This window comes from Lynx rufus, unplaced genomic scaffold (genome assembly GCF_022079265.1).
Source record: "Lynx rufus isolate CCGP_SWC_20201006 ecotype Redwood Valley unplaced genomic scaffold, mLynRuf1.p SCAF_9, whole genome shotgun sequence".
NCBI lineage: Eukaryota > Metazoa > Chordata > Mammalia > Carnivora > Felidae > Lynx > Lynx rufus.
In genome coordinates, this window is record NW_025814897.1 from 45671939 (window position 1) to 45688627 (window position 16689).

The window sequence follows — 16689 nt, forward strand, 5'->3', positions numbered from 1 at the left end:
CCCCTTGTCAGACCATGTTCACTCTCCCCAGCTGACCTGATACGTGGCCGGGACTCCAGTCACAGCGGACTTCCCTGTAAACCCTGGAACCTTACTGGGAGTCCACATCTCTCTCCTTGGCGGCTTTCAGGATGCATCAAATTGGAGGTCCCACAGGCAACTCTAGCCCGGCATATCCAAGTTAGATAAACCCACACCCTCCCCGCCAGTCTGCCTCTCAGTGGGTATTACCTAGCTCAGAGAAGGGCACCCCCCTCTACGAGGATGCCTGTGCCAGAAGCATGGGGGCGATCCCCGGTCCTAGTCTCTCTTCCACCCTTCCGCTGAATCCTCACCCACATTCTGTCACTTCTACCTCGTCATGATCTTTTCAGTCTGCCCTGTTCTCTCCAACCCCACTTCTCTCTCCTTACTTCCTCCACCATCATCCTGGGTGTGTGCTATCAGACCCCTAACCTTCTCCAAACAAAATGTTTATCCATATTATGTAGTACATAATGCCAGGTTGAAATTGTTTTCTTTATCTTCCTGCAAGAACGAACTGTTTCTCAGTCAGTGTTGTGTCACAGGTTCCGGGACTGTACTGGGCACAATATAAGCCCTTGATTAGTATGATGAATGAACGAAACCCATTCTTTCCAAATCCACAAATGCTGGTTTCAGCTTAATGCTATCTCTTGGCTCGAGTATTTCAAAGTCCTAAGGGAAGGGCATTCCCAACTTCAGGCATTCTTTCAGGGATAGCAAATCCCTCAGGCCAGAGGTGCAAGAGGATTGGTCACCCTCTATATCAGGTTATGGTAAAATGTTTCTTTGTTAATTCGTTCATGACATCAGTACATTCAGTCATTACATCAGTAACAATTTGCTATGGCAGTTATTTACTACTTTAAAAAGATTTTCCACGGTATTTATTTCTTATTCTCTTTATAACCAATTGTAATAGTCTGACTGCATTTTTGATGTTTGCTGATTTCTCTTAGGCCTCACCCTCCCTTCCCTTTGGCCTCACATCTGGACAGGCTGATAAGAAGGCCTATGACCTCACCTCCTTTGGCACCAGCAGGAAATTTAAATCTCCCAAGTGCAGGAAATTCTCCCCAGTCCCATTCCTTAGCCACTATAAAGTCTCAAACCCACTACCTCTGCTTTGCCCAAGCCAACCTGGACTTGCTTGCACGTGCTCCACTCTTCCCCGGAGTCCCTCCTGTGAGTAATAAACTTTCTCTCCAATTCTTTTGGTGTGTGGACTGTCATCAGCCTCAACATCCAAACCAAATTTTGGGTGGGTCCTCCTGCTTCTACAGGGGGACAATACAACACCAGTGACCTGCATTAAATACTCACACACATGGACACTGAACTGCATCACATGTCACAACAGTTTGCTGTCAGTTCCATGTTGATTCAGGTTTACATTCCCATCTGACATGTTAATATAGCCAGAAATGGATTCCCATTAATTCCATTTCTGCCACAGTGAAAATTGTGACAAGGTGAAATCTAGGAGGGTCTAGAAGGTGTCTCAGAGAGTAGGACGGCGACTAAATTCCTGCCTGTGATGTCTTCCTACACTCACCCTCTCACCACACATCTGAATAAGGCACAAGTTTCAATAATTAGTAATAACAACGGCGACACTGAGCTTTTACTAAGTGTCAGGTATTGTGTTCAGATTTTAAACACATTTTTTCCTGTGTTCAGCATCCTGCATAACTAAAACTTTATGCCCATTTATGGTGAAGCTACTCTTCACCTCCCCTACCCTGTAACCTCTGACAACCACCACCTTCCTCTCTGCTTCTATGGTTTGACTCTTTTGCATTGCACATCTAAGTGAGATCATGCAGTATTCATCCTTCTGTGCCTGGCTTATTGCCCTTAGCAGAACTGATATCAAGTCAGTCATCTGCTCGGAATCCTTCACTGCTTCCTATTTCACCCTGGAGTAAAAACCAAAGACATTTTAGTGCCCTGCAGCGGCCTGCACTCTGCCACCCACCGCCTCTGTGACATCATCTGTTACTTCTCAGCTGTGCCCTCCCAAGGCCCAGCCACACTACCGTCTGTGCTGCTCCATCAACCTTCCAGGCCCACCGTCACCTCAGCACCATCATACTGGCTGCTCTCCTGCCTGGAACCATCTTCCCCCCTCCACCTCCACCTCCAACTCTACATACCCAATCCCCCTCTATGCTTAATTTTTTTTTCCTTTTGTTAATTTCTTTCCATAGCTCTTATCACCTTCAAATGCCAAAGCTCCATGAGAACAAGAGATTTTGTCTGTTTGCTTTCCTGGTGCAGTCTAGCCCCCTAGGTGAGCAACGGGCATATAGCAGGCGCCCAATAAATTGTTACTGCATGAGTGAAGGACAACGTAGAATGTAAGAACTCCGGCTCTGAGTCCACTGCACCTGGCTTCAAAGTCCAGGGCCACCACTCATGAGCTGTCTGATCTTGGACACATGTCCTGAGCTCTCTGTATTCCCATCTCCTCAGCTGAAGAAAGTCCTTTTGGTTTAAGGAGTGCCCTTTTGTTAGTACATATCTTTCACCCTGAGCACTAGTCCACCCTCTTTTAGCCCTGAGGAGAATGATTTTTAGGGAGGTTCTGTAACCTGCCAGGGCCACACAGCTGGAAATGTACAGCTCAGATTTGCTGTACCATATGTGACGACCCAAGAGAGATTGTTGATATTTCCTCCACAGTACAACCATTTTATAAGCATCTTAAGGACTCCATATGATGTAGGCCAGTGAGGAAACTAACAATCTTTCACATTTGTGTGGAACTTTTTAGTGAGAAGCAGATGTTCTCTCTAGGCAGGAGTTTGGGGTGAGTTAGGGTACATCAGAATTACCTGAGAAAGCCTTGCTGAAACACATATGCCTATGTGTACCCCCAAACCTCTAGGGGTGGCCCTGTGCAGGGACAGGTTCAAAATGTTTCTCAGATGATTCTGACATATTTCCTGCTAAGCACCCACTGCTTTAAATAACTGAAGTTTGTCCTTAAAACAATCTCATAAGGGGCGCCTGGGTGGCGCAGTCGGTTAAGCGTCCGACTTCAGCCAGGTCACGATCTCGCGGTCCGTGAGTTCGAGCCCCGCGTCAGGCTCTGGGCTCATGGCTCAGAGCCTGGAGCCTGTTTCCGATTCTGTGTCTCCCTCTCTCTCTGCCCCTCCCCCGTTCATGCTCTGTCTCTCTCTGTCCCAAAAATAAATAAACGTTGAAAAAAAAATTAAAAAAAAAAAAAAAACAATCTCATAAGATATATTTCATTGTTACCCCAGTGTGAAGGATTAGGGAAATGAGACTTAGGAACACAGAGGGATGTGTACACAGCCATACAGCTGGTGAATGGTATGGCTGGAACCCCACCTCCACCCCTGTGATTCAAGTCATGTTTGACAGAAAGCCAGCGACTGGAGGTCAGTGGGTCTGGATCCTAGCCTTGATTTCTCCCTTCAAAAGCTAAGTGAATGCAGCAGGTCATTTCACTCCTCACCTTTCATTTTGGGGACAAAATATTATTGCTTATTTCTTTGAGGCAAAGAGGATGAGGAACAAATGGGAGAATAGCTATGAAATAATAAAGGCATTGCTTATCAATTATCTATTGAAAAAGAGAAACTCCCTACATTATCACACTCAGTCTTCATAAGTGTCCAGCAGGACAGGTTTTATTACCTTTATTTTATTGAGAGAGACAGAAATATAAGCATAAGGCTGATACGGGGTGGAGAGGGATTCAAATGTCTGTCTTTCTGATCCCAAAGCGCACATACTTTCCAATAGGCCTTCCAAAGAGGATACCAGGAAAATTAATATCTGTAAGATAAATATTAGATATAAAAGGGTTGACAGGCCATATATTACAAGTCCTATATATCTACTACACTGTACATAAGCAGTACAGCCTTTGTTGATGAGATCACACAAACATTGATTTACAATTACAAATCATATTCAGTTAAATTCAAATGATACTTCCTAGGCACCTTCTAGGCACTGTGGTGGTCAGAGATGAATAGCATTCAGCTCTTCCTGCAATTAGCCTGGCACATTTTCCCAGCAATGGCACGTATAGCACTAGCCCTCAGTTCAGATTTGTAGCATGCAGCAGCACTCCTTCATACCTCTTTCTTTAGAAACAGTGAATGCACATTTATTGGGTGACTTTGGACAGGTACCTCCAGGGCATGGAGGCTGAGTAGAAAATCATCTGTTCCAAGACTGTTAGGACCCTGCCTACTGCACCTCATGATTGGTCAGATTCATCTGAGGCTCTGGGATTCAGAAAGACACTCACCTAGTTATGCCTGAAGGCTAAACCAGACAACAGTTGGTAGAAGGCAGAGAGATGGGCAAGTAGTAAGCACTCTCTGGTTCCTTCCAAGTCCCTGACAAACCCGATAGTGGTCCTGGCATTCAAAGGGCTCCAGGAAGCAGCAAAAATAAGAGAGACCTTTACCGTGAGTATCCCAAGCCCACAACCCAGTGGGATAATGTGAGTTGTAGCTATGTGTAAAGCAAATATCAGTACCTAGGGAGTATTAAGGACTAAGTTCAAACACAGAGCAAGAGATCTTGAGCTAAGATCAGGAGCAGGTTGGAAAGCAGGTTAGAAAGGGAGATCAAAGGTTTCAGAAAGCAGGCCATGAAAAAGTTACAGCCAACAGATTTCTGTTCATTTTTTGTGTGTGTGATAAACATGTTAAATACCATGTTTCCATGGGTAATGGGAAGAAAAACGATGCTTTGTTTTACAGTAATTACTGGCCATCCATGAGTTCCTCGGGCTGACCACGTGGGGCATCAGCAAGAGTATTATACATTGGCCTTTGCTGAGTATAAGTCATTAAATGCACACACAGGGTGGGCCACTTCAGGACAAGGCCATGGAATATCTTGTCTCCAGAGAAGGCCAAGGTTAGAATCATGAGACTTAATGCTGAGTTCATAATGAAAACTGACTCCAAGTATATGGTTGTTTTTATTTGTTTTATCTAATTCTTAACCCTGTCTCTATGGTTGTATTATTAATAAAAATCCCACTGGACACCATGGCCTTAACAGCAATGGACTAGATTGAACCTAATATAATAGTTTGGACAGTTGAAGTTAGAAGCATTAACAAGACAACTGATGACTTCCAAGTGATTTAACTGACATATGGCCCCTGAAATTCAGACAAGCAAAGCCTCAGGGAGGCTTTGCTCTGAAGGGAACTGGAGAAAGAACTGGGAGGCTTTCCAAGACTAGAGGAACTTGGATGGATCCAGGGGGATGAAAGGCATTCCTTTGCAGCCCCAGCCCCAGCTCTAAAAGAGCCTGGAGACCTTGGGAGCCAAGGTCAGGAAAGGAACAGCTTCTGCTCCCTGACAGAGGCAAGTAGGGCCTGGGGAGCTTTGGTTTACATGTTTTATTTTCTCCAACCTTTACCCACAAATTCAGGGTGACCTCTTCTCTCCTTTAACAACCTTGTGGAGCAAAAGGCCTGATCCTGGGCCCAATAGTCCCAAACTACTCCTGGAGAAAGGGAAATTCCAGGTATCCTTAGAGGTGTCTGAGATTGAAAAGAAGGAACACTGTTTATAGAATCCAAACTCCTGGCTATGTGCATTCCTCTAACCTGCCACTCATTAAAATTTTAACTAAACCAAAGTGGATTCACTCCTTGGCGAGTCAGAAACTGCACCAGGCTGAGCTGTTGCACAAAGAAGCTTTTATTTGCAGCAAATAGGGAGATCAGGACAATGGATTCCAGAGCTGTGACTCCCAAGAGAGGGACAGAGGGTGAAAGCGTTCTTTGGTTTAGGGTTAGGATGAATACTTAGATATTAGATAGGGAAGTCTTGTCATTATATGTAGAGGCAGACACAATGTCACCTATGCACCTTCAGGAAATGTGCCTATGCATACATTGTATGTTATGTAAACAAGGCTGAGGCTCTTCCCTGGGTGAAGATTTCAGTATTATAATGAGGTAAAGGTGCTGAAAGGTCATTTCAGAGGTCACTCCATGACCCATCTGTGCAGGTGAGTCTCGGGTTTAGCTCAAAGGGTCTGGGTGGTCTGGGCCAAGAGAGACTTCCTCAGAGCAGTCAGTCTCCCATGGGTGGTTTCAGGTTTCCCTTACCTGAGTGAAGGGGAAAGCCTAAAGAAGAACTTAGGAAAAATTTTAGACAAATGTTAGTGAGTAAAAGCAGGTGGGCAATATAGGCCAAGTCTTGGGATTTAGCTGGTGACAAAATCTTATGCCTTTGCCCTTCATGAACAATTTCCTCTGTTCCAAGAAAGTAATACATGTTATCAGCACTTTTCCCAATTCGCAGTAAGCATTACTGATAGAAAAATTACCAAAAATACAACAATGAAACAGATGACAATGAAAACTCTACAGGCTAAAATTGGTTATAGGCAAAAAGAAACTGAAGAATCACATATTATTGAGTACATTGCAAAATGCAAAAAGAAAAAAAATAATCTGAGGGAAAAAAATCTGTTTTGAGGAAATAACAACAAAAAATAAAACTGTCAAAAGTTAAAACTTCACTCAGTAAATCTAGCAAAATAATCAAATATTGCAAATTTTACATCTAAAAAAGTTTTATCTGCAAAAATTCAAGTTAATAAATCAACAAAAATTTGCAATAGCAAAACAAATGGCAATAATAAAATTAATGGCAACATCAAAGTTTGTTGTAAAATATACACAGAAAGCATTAATCCATGTCAACATTGGTAAAATAAAAGTAAAACTGGAACTGGTTTGACTGCAGTGTACAAAAAAATTCATCAAAGAACTAGATTAGTGCAGAGACCTTCCAAAGAAAAATGTTTTTCTCAATAGACATTCATCACTAAGGCACAATCCTGATTTAGATCTTTATTGTTTTTAAATGTGGAGGTTAAATACGCTAAAGGTCAAAACAGCCAGATCCAAACACCCAGGAAGTCCAAACAAGAGTCAATAGAATCAAAATATCTCATATTCATCTCACAAGATTGAATCTTGGCTCTGAAGCACATGGCTTTGATTCTAATAAACCATGTGACTTTGGCAAAGTCACTTAATGTCTCTAAGCTTCAATTAAATCATCTGTCAAATGGACATGTTAATTCTATAATACTCTTCCTCTTAGTGTTTATACTGGATATTCCAAGAAAAGCCATGAGAGACCTTGCACATACCTTTCTTCTGAGAACTTCCCTACCCCTAGGTTTCCATGCTTTGTGTCATATAAGCTCAGGCTCTAACCATGAGCTCCTGAACTAAGGATGAGTACTTGACCCAAAGATAACTTCCTCTGGAATGGCCAGCAGCCTGGTACAAAAGCATTACCCAGAAAGACACTTTATATTAAATATTATCAGATAATCCAATCCATTAACTCCACTCTTAGGAAATTTTCCTACTGGATGTGCAAAAACAGTGAGCAGAGGGTAGGATCAATCAGCAGAAACAGAGGGAGGCAAATAGAAGGCAAGAGGCAGAGGCCATGTGGGGACATGACTAATGAGTAAGTAAAAGGCATGAGCAAGCAAGGTAAAAGAAAGGTTGAGAAGTGAAAGGAGAATGAGTCAGGAATGAAACAGGAAGAAGGTGGTGGGGAGAAACACAAAGATGGAGTTGCTGTATCATAAACTCAGAAGACTTCTCAGATTGTTATTGGGGCTCAGAGCTATTGACAGACTCTTGGTGCTGCTGTTGAATTATATGTGGTGACAATGTTCCAGGTCTCTGGAGTCCTGGTGCAGTCTTCCTAATTCTCCCACGTGTCCTTAAAATAGATGCCCAGTGCTAGAGAGAACAACCACAATAACAAAAAAGCAAATGGCCTTGTGGCATATGAGAAAACACTCACCTTCAATCATAAGATAAAAAGATAAATGTAAATTAAAACTAAGCTCAGGTTTTTTTTTCTCACCTCTCAGGCAGGTATTCAAAAGTTTGTTAAGAAATCTGTGATCAAGGCTTTGGGGAAATAGGCATTTCTTTGCTGGTAGGAGAACAAAATAATACAACTCATAGATAGAGGAATTTGGTAATATCTAGCAAAATTACATATGTATTTATCATTTGACACAACAATCTCATTTCTAAGAATCTATGCAAGCAGCCATAGGCAAAAATATAAAAAGATGTATGCACAAGACTATATATGTAAAAAAAACAAATCCTAAAAGTAACATAAATATCTAATCTATAGGAGACTAGTTGACTAAATGTGGTACATCTACACAATGGTATATGGTGATCTTAAAGAATAAGGAATGTTTCTATGTACTAAGATGGAATGATCTCCTGTATTTAATATTAAGTGAAAAAAAATCAAAGTAAAGAAGGGTACACATAGTATGTTAGTGTTTATCTAAGAAAGGAAAGTACTGGAAGATGGTGGCATAGGAGGACACTAGGCACACCTCATCCTGCTGATCACTTAGATTCCACCCACATCTGCCTAAATAACCCAGAAAACCACCAGAAGAGTAGCAGAACTGATTCTCCGGAGTCAAGCGTAGACAAGAGGCCCACGGAAGAGGGTAGGAAGGGTGGAGAGGTGGTGCATACTACACGGACTGGGGGAGGGAGCTGGGGCCAAGGAGGGGCATCCACAGGGCAAGGCAGAGCCGCTGAAGTCTGGCTTGCAAAAGCAGAGGGGGTGGACTGTGTGAATTCTGACAGCCAGTGGGACGTAATTTCTGGAATGTTAAAAGTGCACAGCTCTGCTCTTGGAGAGCAGGGAGGGCAAGAGGACGTCTGGAGAGATAGTTGTTGAGCCCTGGAAGACAGATCTGAGTTCAGTGGGGGAACAAAGGCAGTGGCAAGCGCCATCTCCCTCTCCAATCCGCCAGCCAAAATTCTAAAGGGAACCACTTCCTGTCACCAAACTTGTTTGTACCTCGCAAACACCCAACGCTATGCTTCTGTGGATCCATCACTCCCACAGGCCTGCCTCCCTCCCAGTGCTGCAGGGCCCCTCCTGCAGGGGACCAGCCACAGCAAAGCGAGCTGAGCCTGCCCTTCCTGCCACTGTGCACCTTGCAGATCCATCCCAGATAATACACCCTTGGCCAGATCCCATCGAAGCAGCACCACAAGACTGGAAGTGTGCAAGTAGCCTGGACAGGGGTCACACCACTCCACAGTGAGTCCTGTCACTAGGAGAGGGGAAGGGAAGGTACACACCAGTCTGAATGTGGCCCCAGCAATGGGCTGGGGGCAGACATCGGGTCTGACTTCGCCCCTGCCCACCAACACAAATTACTCCAGACAGCACAGGAGAAGTGCCCTGCAGTGTGGAGCTACCACAGGGACTAACCAAAATGATGAAATGGAAGATTTCTCCTCAAGAGAAATTCCAGGAAGTAGCGACAGCTAACAAATTGATCAAAAACGATTTAAGCAATATAACAACAAGATTTAGAATAATAGTCATAAAATTAATCGCTGGGCTTGAAAAAAAGCATAGAGGATAGCAGAGAATCTACTGCCACAGATATCAAGGGACTAAAAACTAGTCATGAGGAGCTAAAAAATGCTATAAATGAGATGCAAAATAAAATGCAGGTGGCCATAGCATGGATTGAAGAGGCAGAGGAGAGAACAAGTGAATTAGAAGATAAGATTATGGAAAAAAAGGAAGGTGAGAAAAAGAGAGATTAAAAAATCCAGGAGTATGAGGGGAGAATTAGAGAACTAAGTGATGCAATCAAATGGAACAATATCCGTATCATAGGAATTCCAGAAGAAGAGGAGAGAGAGAAAGGGGCTGAGGTATACTTGAACAAATTATAGCTGAGAACTTCCCTGATCTGGGGAAGGAACAGGCATTAAAATCCAAGAGGCACAGAGAACTCCCTTCAGACATAACTTGAATCAATCTTCTGCATGACATATCATAGTGAAACTGGCAAAATACAAGGATAAAGAGAAAATTCTGAAAGCAGCAAGGGATAAACAGGCTCTAACTTACAAAGGTAGACACATAAGAATAGTAGCAGGCCTATCTACTGAAACTTGGCAGGCCAGAAAGGAATGGCAGGAAGTCTTCAATGTGATGGACAGAAAAAAAAATGCAGTTGAGAATGCTTTATCCAGTGAGTCTGTCATTCAGAATAGAAGGAGATATAAAGGTTTTCCCAAACAAACAAAAACTAAAGGAATTCATCACCACTAAACCAGCCCTACAAGAGATCGTAAGGGGTACTCTGTGAGTGAAATGTTGCAAAGTACCAGAGACATCACTACAAGCATGAAACCTACAGACATCACAATTATTACAATAATAACACTGAATGTAAATGGACTAAATGCTCAGACCAAAAGACATAGGGTATCAAAATGGATTAAAAAAAACACCCATCTATTTGCTGTCTACAAGAGACTCATTTTACACCTGAGGACACCTTCAGATGGAAAGTGAGGGGAAGGAGAACTATTTATCATGCCACTGGAAGTCAAAAGAAAGCTGGAGTAGCCATACTTATATCAGACAAACTAGACGTTATATTAAAGGCTGTAACAAGAAATGAAGAAGGGCACTATATAATAATTACAGGGTCTGCCCATTAGGAAAAGCTAATAATTATAAATGTCTATGTGCTGAATATGAAAACCCCCAAATATATAAAACAATTAATCACAAACATAAGCAACCTTATTGATAAGAATGTGGTAATTGCAGGGAACTTTAATACTCCACAACAACAATGGATAGATCATCTAGACACAGGATCAATAAAGAAACAAGGGCCCTCAATGATACATTGGATCAGATGGACTTCACAGATATATTTAGAACTCTGCATCCCAAAGCAACAGAATATACTTTCTTCTCGAGTGCACATGGAACATTCTTCAAGATACATCACATACTGGTCACAAAAGAGCCCTTCATAAGTTTACAGGAATTGAGATCATACCATGCATACTTTCAGACCACAATGCGATGAAGCTTGAAATCAACCACAGGAAAAAGTCTGGAAAACCTCCAAAAGCATGGAGGTTAAAGAACACCCTACTAAAGAATGAATGGGTCAACCAGGCAATTAGAGAAGAAGTTAAAAAATATATGGAAACAAATGAAAATGAAAATACAACAATCCAAATGCTTTGGGATGCAGCGAAGGCAGTCCTGGGAGGAAAATACATTGCAATCCAAACCTATCTCAAGAAACAAGAAAAATCCCAAATACAAAATCTAACAGCACACCTAAAGGAAATAGAAGAAGAACAGCAAAGACACCCCAAACACAGCAGAAGAATAGAAATAATAAAGATCAGAGCAGAAATAAACAACATAGAATCTAAAAAAACTGTAGAGCAGATCAACGAAACCAAGAGTTGGTTTTTTGAAAAGATAAACAAAATTGATAAACCTCTAGCCAGGCTTCTCAGAAAGAAAAGGGAGATGATCCAAATAGATTAAATCAGGAACGAAAATGGAATTATTACCACCAATCCCTCAGAAACATAAGCAATTGTCAGGCAATATTATGAAAAATTATATGCCAACAAACTGGACAACCTGGAAGAAATGGACAAATTCCTAAACACCCACACTCTTCCAAAACTCAAACAGGTAGAAATAGAAAACTTAAACAGATCAATAACCAGCATAGAAATTAGATCAGTTATCAAAAACTTCCCAAAAAATAAGAGTCCAGGACCAGATGGCTTCCCTGGGGAGTTCACCAGAAGTTTAAAGCAGAGATAATACCTATCCTTCTCAAGCTATTTCAAAAAATAGAAGGGGAAGAAAAACTTCCAGACTCATTCTATCAAGCCAGTATTACTTTGATTCCGAAACCAGACAGAGACTCAGAAAAAAAAGAGAACTACAGGCCAATATCCCTGATGAATATGGATGCAAAAATTCTCAACAAGATACTAGCAAATCGAATTCAACAGCATATAAAAAGAATTATTCACCATGATCAAGTGGGATTCATTCCTGGGCTGCAGGGCTGGTTCAACATTCGCAAATCAATCAATATGATACATCACATTAATAAAAGAAAAGATAAGAACCATATGATCCTATCAATCGATGCAGGAAAGGCCTTTGACAAAATTCAGCATTGTTTCTTAATAAAAACCTTCGAGAAAGTCGGGATAGAAGGAACATACTTAAAGATCATAAAAGCCATTTATGAAAAGCCCACAGTTAACATCATCCTCAATGGGGAAAAACTGAGAGCTTTTTCCCTGAGATCAGGAACACGACAGGGATGTTGACTCTCACCGCTGTTGTTTAACATAGGGTTGGAAGTTCTAGCATCAACAATCAGACAACAAAAGGAAATCAAAGGCATCAAAATTGGCAAAGAAGAAGTTAAGCTTTTACTTTTTGCAGATGACATGATATTTTACATGGAAAATCCGATAGACTCCACCAGAAGTCTGCTAGAACTGATACATGAATTTAGCAAAGTTGCAGGATACAAAATCAATGTACAGAAATCAGTTGCATTCTTATACACTAATAATGAAGCAACAGAAAGACAAATAAAGAAACTGATCCCATTCACAATTGCACCAAGAAGCATAAAATACCTAGGAATAAATCCAACCAAAGATGTAAAAGGTCTGTATGCTGAAAACTATAGAAAGCTTATGAAGGAAATTGAAGAAGATATAAAGAAATGGAAAAACATTCCATGCTCATGGATTGGAAGAATAAATATTGTCAAAATGTTAATACTACCCAAAGCTATCTACACATTCAATGCAAACCCAATCAAAATTGCACCAGCACTCTTCTCGAAACTAGAACAAGCAATCCTAAAATTTGTTTGGAACAACAAAAGGCCCCAAATAGCCAAAGTAATTTTGAAGAAGACAACCAAAGCAGGAGGCATCACAATCCCAGACTTTAGCCTCTACTACAAAGCTGTAATCATCAAAACAGCACGGTATTGTCACAAAAACAGACACATAGACCAATGGAATAGAGACTCCAGAATTAGACCCACAAACGTATGGCCAACTAATCTTTGAAAAAGCAGGAAAGAATATACAGTGGAAAAAAGACAGTCTCTTTAACAAATGGTGCTGGCAGAACTGGACAGCAACATGTACAAGAATGAAACTACACCACTTTCTTACACCATTCACAAAAGTAAACTCAAAATGGATAAAGGACCTGAATGTGAGACAGGAAACCATCAAAACCCTGAGGACAAAGCAGGAAAAAACCTCTCTGACCTCAGCCACAGCAATTTCTTACTTGACATATCCCCAAAGGCAAGGGAATTAAAAGCAAAAATGAACTATTGGGACCTTATGAAGATAAAAAGCTTCTGCACTGCAAAGGAAACAATCAACAAAAGTAAACGGCAACCAACGGAATGGGAAAAGATATTTGCAAATGACATATCGGACAAAGGGCTAGTATCCAAAATGTATAAAGAGCTCACCAAACTCCACACCTGAAAAACAAATAATCCGGTGAAGAAATGGAGAGAAGACATGAATAGACACTTCTCTAAAGAAGACATCCAGATGGCCAACAGGCACATGAAAAGATGCTCAATGTCACTTCTCATCAGGGAAATACAAATCAAAACCACACTGGGATATCACCTCATGCCAGTCAGAGTGGCTAAAATTAACAAATCAGGAGACTATAGATACTGGAGAAAATTGGAGAAATGGGAACCCTCTTGCACTTTTGGTAGGAATCCAACCTGGTGCAGCCACTCTGGAAAACAGTGTGGAGATTCCTCAAAAATTTAAAAATAGATCTACCCTATGACCCAGCAATTGCACTGCTAGGAATTTACCCAAGGGATACAGGAGTGCTGGTGCATAGGGGTACTTGTACCCCAGTGTTTATAGCAGCACTTTCAACAATAGCCAAATTATGGAAAGAGCCTAAATGTCCATCAACTGATATATGGATAAAGAAGTTGTGTTTTATATATACAATGGAATACTATGTGGCAATGAGAAAGAATGAAATATGGCTATTTGTAGCAACGTGGATGGAACTGGAGAGTGTTATGCTAAGTGAAATAAGTCATACAAAGAAAGACAGATACCATATGTTTTCACTCTTATGTGGATCCTGAGAAACTTAACAGAAGACCATGGGGGAGGAGAAGGGAAAAAAATTTAGAGAGGAAGGGAGGCAAACCATAAGATATTCTTAAAAACTGACAATAAACTCTAGGTTGATTGGGGGTAGGAGGGAGGGAAAAGTGGGTGATGGGCATTGAGGAGGGCACCTGTTGGGATGAGCACTGGGTATTGTATGGAAACCAATTTGAGAAATTTCATATTAAAAATAATAAATAAATAAATAAATAAATAAATAAATAAGAAAGGAAAGTACTAAGTACACACACACACACACACACACACACACACAAACACACTACAGAGTCAATTCTTGTTATTCTTATTTTTGGCAGTTATGTTCTATAAAGCCACCATGATCACTGAATGAGCAAATACTGAGCCTTTTCTCCTAGGGGGTATATAAGGGTATGTTCCTGTAAAATTGTGGTCACATTGTTGCCGAACAGTCATTTTATAATTTTATTTTATGTATGTTTCTGTTTAAAGACATCTTATATATATTTTAATTTTTTAACCCTGAACTCACAGCCAAAACGCACTATAACTAATGCCTGAATGAATCTAATCCCACACATGTAAAATCTCTGTAAGGCATATCACAACCTTCTTATACTTAGGGACATTTCAGCAATATGCTTGGGGGCCATTTTAAACAGTGAAATCACCAGCAAAAAGCATAAAATGCAGCCCTAAATACACTGCAAAAAGGACACTTGATTACTTATGAGAGCTGAAACAAGAACAACATTCTTTGTTCAACATCAGCTAGGAATGTCCACATCACATTGAGGTGACTCAAATTTTTCAGTGCTCTACACATGTCCATGAATGACCATGAAATGCTACAAATAATGATTTCAGGGTTACAAATACATTTTAGCATGTAAGTGAATTTGCAAACATAGAATCTGTGAATATTGAGAATTGACTCTGTATTTTTCATATTTAAAAAAAAGGAAAAATAAGCTATAAAGTAAATAAAATGTGAGAAAGGAATAGTGCAGGGATAGAGAACTAGAAGATAAACATTTCTGTATATTCCTTGTTTCATGATTTGAACTTTGAACCATGTTGAAGTTTTGTAAAATGCTAGAACAATATATGGGGCGCCTGAGTGGCTCAGTCAGTTAAATGTCTGACTTCGGCTCAGGCCATGATCTTGTGGTTCGTGGGTTCAAACCCTGGGTTGGGCTCTGTGCTGATAGCTCAGAGCCTGGAGTCTGCTTCGGATTCTGTGTCTCCCTCTCTCTCTGCCCCTCCTGCTAGTGCTCTCTCTCTCTCTCTCTCTCTCTCTCTCTCAAAAATAAGTAAACAATAAAAAAAAGTTTTTAAATGCTAAAATAATATAAACCAAACTGAAATTAAAAACTGCCTAAAGTTGAATATGAAATATTGGCATTATATCATGACGTACTTTCTTTTTAAAAATGCCTTTCCAGGGCGCCTGGGTAGCTCAGTCAGTTAAGCGTCCGACTTCTGCTCAGGTCATGACCTCGCGGTCTGTGAGTTTGAGCCCCACGTCGGGCTCTGTGCTGACCGCTCAGAGCCTGGTGCCTGTTTTGGATTCTGTGTCTCCCTCTCTCTCTGACCCTCCCCCGTTCATGCTCTGTCTCTGTCTCAAAAATAAGTAAACGTTAAAAAAAATTTTTTAAATGCCTTTCCTAGCCATTTTCACTGTTAAGACCTAGAAACAATAACCAATCCAGTAACTTTGAGCACTTTCATAACTTAATTATGGTCTCTAGTATTTATCACTAAAAGAAAACAGACCCCTTTGAAAAAATGGCTGGTCTAGATCTGGGGCCAGAAATCTACAAGATGATTCTAAAACATCTTTACATTCAAAAAGTAAAGAAGCTACCAAAGACTACTACAGTTCTGTCAGAAGGACTCCAGGGACAAATTACAGAGAATCTCATTGCCTAAAGATGAGATTATTTGTGTACCAATAATAACTCCAGTTATATATATTATTATCAAATATATTTAAATCCATTGAGTTTATAATCACACACATACACATCCAACTCGTTGTCTATTTTGAAGGATACTAGGAACTAATTCATTATTCTAAAAATTGTTAATTAAAGGTAAACAATCAAGCACTTTTTTTCTCCCTTTCTTATATGAACTGAACTTTAGAACAATAAAATACATGCTGAAGAAAATTTTCTTTCTCTAGAAGCATTTCAGCTTACAAATAAATGAGGAATGATAGAATACTATCTTTTCACAAGCTCCAGACATAAGGATATGGCAATAAACATTAATTTCCACCAACTTCACAAAAGACAGATCAGACTTTATTATTGTTATTATTACTTCCTCATGGAAGCACACATCACCATGAAATGGTTTTGTTTTAAAATTTCATACATCCAAGTCGTATGAAGGGTTAGTTAGCTATAACCACTAATTAAAAGAAAATGGAAAGAATAGAGGAACTTGCTTCATGACACAGTAAGGCTGCAACCAATGCAACTCAGAATATGGAAAAACGTATACATCAAATGACTCTGTTTCTTCAAGAAAATAACACAAGAAGGAGAAACTACAGAATAAAAAATATCAACCAAATGCAAAATATGGGCCTTCTT